This window comes from Panthera onca, chromosome B3, assembly GCF_046562875.1.
Source record: "Panthera onca isolate mPanOnc1 chromosome B3, mPanOnc1 haplotype 2, whole genome shotgun sequence".
Classification (NCBI taxonomy): domain Eukaryota; kingdom Metazoa; phylum Chordata; class Mammalia; order Carnivora; family Felidae; genus Panthera; species Panthera onca.
In genome coordinates this window covers 147169299-147176429 of record NC_138344.1, presented here as the reverse complement: position 1 = coordinate 147176429, position 7131 = coordinate 147169299, and positions in this window count along the sequence as shown.

Genomic DNA, 7131 nt, shown 5'->3' with positions numbered 1-7131 from the left:
AGAGGATCAGTGGGGTCCCTGTCATATTGAGTTCACACAATTTGGAGTTTTCAAACCCAGCTAGAGCTCCTGAGATAAAACATAAGAGCCCTGTGCCACCAGATGGGCCAATGGCTTGGACGCAGACAGGGTGAAAGCAATTCTGACAGAAGCCTGGGACCCACAAGTGTTCTCTCTGTGTGAGGGCTTCCTGAACAGGGGAGGCTGGGAACTCCAACTCCAGGGACTAGAGAGGGAGCTGATGCCAATATTTCCTTCCACCAATCAGCATGGACAGATTTCACTCAGCAGCACAGCATCCCCAGTGCAAGCTGAGCCACTAACACCAAGCTCCACCTACTCCAGCCCCCATCAAGTGCTTGCTTACTAGGAAAGAGTGCCTGGCAACCAGACCACCATTGCACCCCTTCCTCCAAAGACCACCGTAAACCCCCACACGCACCAAGTCAGCTGATCATACAGTGACGCATATCCTCACCTCTAGGGGAGATAGGAATTAGCCTCTTTTAACAAGCAGACCAAACTCACCTAGTTAAAACTCACAACACTGGACACAAAGTCCAACACTCCCCACTGGAGGCAAGAAGAAACTCTGCAGAGGACTGTCCTGAGGGACAGAGCAGCGAAAACACGACAGCACAGTGCCACGGAACATAAAACAAATGCTTCATGAAGTGTCAGGCCCTGGACAGTATGTGAACACTTCTCAATAAAGATACTACCCTAGAAGCAGAAAAGATAACAGGATTTTCTAAAACATTTAAGAAGGCAGAGACATAGACAACAACATGATGGAGGAACTCATCCTAAAAGAAAAAATGATAAAAGGTCATTGTGAGGGATATAATTAACACACATAAACTAATGTGCCTCAAACAGAATTTCTGAAAACTCTCATAATGAAACAGGATTTTCAAAAAGTATCATAAGGATGCTAGCTGTGCTTGAGGAAAATATATGAGACATGAGGGATACCTTTACTGCAAACAGAAGAGACCTAAAAACTAGTCAGGATGAAATTTTAAATGTTGTAACCGAGATGTGAAACTGATTGGATATAATGACCTCAAGGCTGAAAGAAGCAGATGAATGAGGAAGGGACATAGAAGATAAAAGTATGGGGGAGATGAAGCTGGAAAGAAGACAAAAATTAAAATATTGCATCACAAACATACACTTAGGGAAATCAGCAACTCCATAAACTGTAATAACATTCTTTTGAAAGGAGTCCCAAAAGAATAAGAGGGAGAAAAAGGGGGATACATTTTAGCTGAGGGAATATAGTGAAAATTTCCACAAGCTGGGGAAGGAAACAGACATCCACATCTAGAAGGCAGAGAGAACACCCAATAAAATAAAATAAAAAAAAAGCAGGCCAACACTGAGACATATCATAGGAAAATGGCAAAATATCCAGATAAAGAAAAACCATAAAAGCATCAACACAAAAGAAGTTGCTAACTAACAAGGGAAGATTAAAAAAAAAACTATGGCAGATGTCTCTACAGAAACCTTCATGCAAGTAGGGAGTGGCATCATATCCTCAACATGCGCAATTGAAAATTTTGCAGCTAAGAATACTTTCTCCAGTAAGGCAGTCATTCAGATACAAGGAGTGATAGAATTTCCCAGACAAACAAAAACCAAAGGAGTTCATGGCCTCTAAATCAGCCCTGCGAGAAATTAAAGGGGACCCTTTGAGTGGGAAAGGAAGACTAAAAGTAACAAGACTAGAAATAAGCAGAGAAAATCTCCAGAAACAATGACTTTGGAGGTAACACTATGGCACTAAGTTTATATCTATCAATAATTACCGTGAATGTACATGGGCTAAATGCTCCAATCAAAAGACATAGGATACCGGAATGGATAAAAACAAATACAAGATCCTTCTACACACTGCACACGATTGACTCATTTTCAACCTAAAACACCTGTAGATTGAAAGTGAGGGGAGGGTAAACAATTTATCATACTAATGGACGTCAAAAGAAAGTTGTAGTACCACACTCATATCACACTACCCAGTTTTCAAACCAAAGTTTGTTACAAGAGATCAGGAAGGCAGTATATCATCATAAAGGGGTCTATCCAACAAGAAGATCTGAAGCTTTAAATATTTATACCCCAAAAATGTAAGCACTGAAATATATAACTCAATTAATAAGAAACATAAAGAAACTCATTGATAATAGACAATAGTAATAATAGAGAACGTTAACACTCCACTTACAACAATGGAAAGACAATTTAAGCTGAAAATCAATAAGGAAACAATGGCTTTGAAAGACACATGGACTGAATGGACTTAACAGACATATTCAGAACATTCCATCCTAAAGCACCAGAATACACATTCTTTTTGAGTGCGCATGGAACATTCTCCAGAACAGATCACATACTATGTCACAAATCAGCCCTCTACAAGTACAAAAAGACTGAGATCATTCCATGCGTATTTTCAAACCACAACACTATGAAACTTAAAGTCGACCACAAGAAAAATTTGGGCAACACCACCAAAACATTAGGTTAAAGAACATTGTAGTAAAAGCAGAATGAGATTTTCAGGAAATTACAGAAGCAATAAAAAATGCATGGAAGCAAATGAAAATGAAAACATGCCAGTTCCAAACCATCTGGAGGCAGCAAAGTTGATGGAAGAGTGAAATATATAGCAGTACAGGCCAAACTCAAGAAAGAAGAAAGGTCTCAAACACACAACCACTTTACAACTAAAGAAACTAGGAAAAGAACAACAAATGAACCCTAAAGCCAGCAGGAACAGGTAAACAAAAAAGATTAGAGAAGAAATAACTGATATAGAAACAAAGAAAAACAGTAGAACAGATGAATGAAACTATAAGCTGGTTTCTGTAAGAATAAATAAAATTGAAAACCCATGGGCAGACTTGGCAAAAAAAAAACCAGAAAGGACGAAAGTAAATATAATCAGAATTTGAGAGGAGACATCGTGACTGACACCACAGAAATACATCTATGAGACAATAGTTTGGAGATTTATATGCCAACAAATTGGGCAATCTGGAAGAAATGGATAAATTCCCAGAATAATGTAAACTACCTAAACTGAAAAAGGAAGAAATAGAAAACGGGAACAGACTGATAATGAGCAAAGAAATTGAATCATTAATCAAAAATCTACTGACACACAAAAATCCAGAGCCAGATAGGTTCACAGGTGAATGCTACCAGATATTTAAGAAGAGTGTAAAATATTCTGTTTAAGTAGAATAGAATATTCCTGTCTTCACAAACTGTTCCAAATAATAGAAATGGAAAGAAAACTTCCAAATTCATTCTATAAGATGAGTATGATCACGGTTCCAAACCAGATTAAACCCCACTAAAAATGAGACTTACATGCCACTAGCCCTAATGAGCAAGAATACAACAATTGTCAAGAAAATACTTGCAGGGGCGCCTGGGTGGCTCAGTCGGTTAAGCGCCCCACTTTGGCTCAGGTCGTAATCTTGCGGTCCGTGAGTTTGAGCCCCGTGTCAGGCTCTGTGCTGACAGCTCAGAGCCTGGAGCCTGTTTCAGATTCTGTGTCTCCCTCTCTCTGACCCGCCCCCATTCATGCTCTTTCTCTCTATGTCTCAAAAATAAATAAACGTTACAAAAAAAGAAAGAAAATACTTGCAAACTGAATCCAACAAGACATTAAAAGGATCCTTTAACGTGACCAGGAGGGATTTATTCCTTGGCTGTAAGGATGGTTCAATAGTCACAAATAAATCAATGTAATACATACCATCAATCAGAGAAAGGATACGAATGATATGACCCTCTCAATAGATGCAAAAAAAAAATTGACATAGTACAGCATCCTTTCTTGATAAAACCCTCAACAAGGGGTAGAGGAAACACACCTCAACATCATAAAGTCCGTACATGAAAACCCCACAGCTAATATCCTCAGTGGGGAAAAAAAACCTTTTCCTCTACTGTCAGGAACACAAGAGGGATGTCCACACCCATCATTCTACTTAACACAGCAGTGGAAGTCTTATCCTCAAAAACAGACAACAACAAAAATAAAGGCATACAAGTTGGAAAAGAAGAAGTCAAACATTCCCTCTTCACAGATGACATGACCCTCTATATAAAAAACTCAAGAGTCCACCAAAATATTGCAAGAACTGATACACAAATTCAGCAAAGTCACAAGATACAGTATCAACATACTGAAATCGGCTGCATTTCTCCACAGCAATAATGAAGAAACAGAAAGAAAAATAAAAAAACTATCCATGCCGTTTACAATTGCACCAAATATAATAGGATACCTAAAAAGTTAAAATATCTATACTCTGAAGACTCTAAAAACGGTGAAAGAAACTGAGGATGACACAAGGAAGTGGAAACACCTTGAATGTTCATGGATTTAAGGAGCAAGTAGTGTTGAAATGTCTATGCTACACAAAGAAACGGGAGACTTCATGATTATGGATTTCATGCTATATTACAAGCTGTACTTATCAAGACAGTAAGCTACAAGCACAAAAGAGACACATAGATCAAGAGAACAGAAGAGTAAACCCAGATATGGACTCACAAATGTATGGCCACCTCATCTTGGATGAAGTAGGAAAGACTATGTAATGGGAAAAAAGACAGCCTTGTCAACAGAGGATGTTGGGAAGACTGGACCAGAACATGCAGAATGAAACTGAACCACTTTCTTACTACATACACAAAAATAAATCCAAATGGGTGAAAGACCTAAATGTGAGACAGGAGACCATCAAATCCTAGAGGAGAACAGGCAGCAACCTCCTGGACTTGGGACATAGCAACTTCTTACTAGACGTGTCTAGAGAGGCAAGGGAAACAACAGCAAACTTGAACTACTGGCACCTCATCAAAATAAAAACCTTCTGCACAGCTAAAGAAACAATCAACTAATCTAAAAGGCATTCTACAGAAATTAAAAAGGTATTTGCAAACCACATATCTGATAAAGGCTTACTTTCCAAAATCTATTAAAAAAACTTCTCAAACTCAATACCCAAAATACAAAGAATCCAGTGGAGAAATGGGCAGAAGACATGAGGAGATACTTTTCCAAACAAAGCATTCAGATGGCTAACCGACACAGACGAACATATGCTCAACATCACTCATCATCAGAGAATTACAAATCAAAACTACAATGAGAGATGACTGCACACCTGTCAGAATGGCTACAATTAACAACTCAGGAAACAACAGATATTGATGAGGATGAGGAGAGAAGGGAACCCTTTTACACTCTTGGTGGGAATGCAAAGTGCCCAGACCATTCCAGAAAACAGTTTAAAAACTAAAAATTAAACAACCTTCCATTCCAGCAATTGCTCTACTAGGAATTCATCCAAAGCATACAAAACTTCTGATTGGAGGAAGTACATGCACCCCAATGTTTACAGCAGCATTAACTATGACAGCCAAACTGAGGAAAGAGACCAAAAGTCCACCATGTGATTAATCTGCTATATGTATAGAATGGCATATTACTAAGTCATAAAAAAGAATGAAATCTTGCCATTTGCAAAGATGTTGATGCAGCTACAGGGCGTCATGCTAAGCAAAGTAAGTCAGTCAAAGATGACAAACACCATATGATTTCCTCCTATGGGGAATTTAGATCTAGGGGAAGGGGAAAAAGAGCAAGAAATCATAAAAAAAAAAACCCTCTAAGGTTAGAGACCAAACTGAGGGTTGCTAGAGGGCAGGTGTGTGGGGGATGGGATAATGGGTGTTGGGGATTAAGGAGGCCACGTGTTGTGATGAGTACTGGGTGTTAATGTAAGTGATGAACCAATAAATTCTACTACTGAAATTAATATTACACAATATGTTAACTAACGAATATTTAAACACAAACTTAAAAAATTTAAAAAGTGGGAAAAAGGAAGGAAGAATTGTTGTCACAAATTGTCATGAACATGGAATCTAAGGTAGTGAGTCTAACGTCTTGCATTTACTCATTATATCCCTAACTGATGGTGGACATAAATTAACATACTCATGAATTTTCACAGCAGTGCCAGGTGGGCTGGAATTCAAACCACAGCTGCCCTTCCCAACTCCCCTGTGCCCACGCATCATGGGCAGCTTGTCCAGACACCTGCACAAGAACCCAGGTTGGGCCTCAGCAGGGACCCACATCTGCAGAACTGGAAAGTGTGGACAGTTGACGCTTCCTGAGAAGCTCTGGGGTTCCTTCCCCGACTTGCTGTCTCAGCTCCCTTGTCTTCCTTTCCTGTCTCTTGAAGAGAACCATGTCCCCTGTTAGTGGTTCATGAAAGTGAGGGGCTATATGTTCTATAAACATTCAATATGACAGGTAACATACAAGGGGACAAAAAAAAAAAAAACCATATGATGCAGCCTGTCTCGCGGATCCTATCACCCAATGTGGTAGAGTACAAATAAACCTAAGTATTCATTTGGTCAAAAATTGCACAGCACGTTGGGAAAGTATTAAGAGATGAGAAGCCTGGAAGAATTCCACAAATGCAGATATGAGCTCCCCTTGGAAGGAAGAAGAAAAATTACAGTCCCAAACACGCAAGAGTAAAATAATTTTAGGAAATGATACAAGAGCTTCAATGCATTCTATTCATGAAGTGTCTAAAATTGGCAATGCAAAAAATGGATTCTGAGGGTTTCACATAGAATTGCGAAGGAAAAATTGTGTCAAGAACTCAGTTGTGTGCACAGAGCTCAGCGGCTCCTGAGACATATAGAAAGCCCACCACCTGAAAAGGTAAACGTGTTTTTGGACCCCAGGAGCATATCTATCCAATCTGATGAGCAGTCTAGCCAAAGAGACACAGAATGGCAACTCTTGTGAAATTTGAACTTCAATTTCCTATATTTCCACTTAATTTCCATATATTAGGAAAAACCATGCCACGAAAATGATTTGCTAGAGTCTATAAATTTAAAAACAAACGACAAAACTCTAAGTCACCAGAGACCAAATAGGGAACATGTCAACATTGAGAGAAACCAGAAAAAAAAACAAGACTTTTAGTTACATTGTAAGTCAAGAAATCAGTGGGGTGCCTGGATGGTTGAGTCAGTTAAGTGTCTCACTTCAGCTCAGGTCTCGGTGTCACA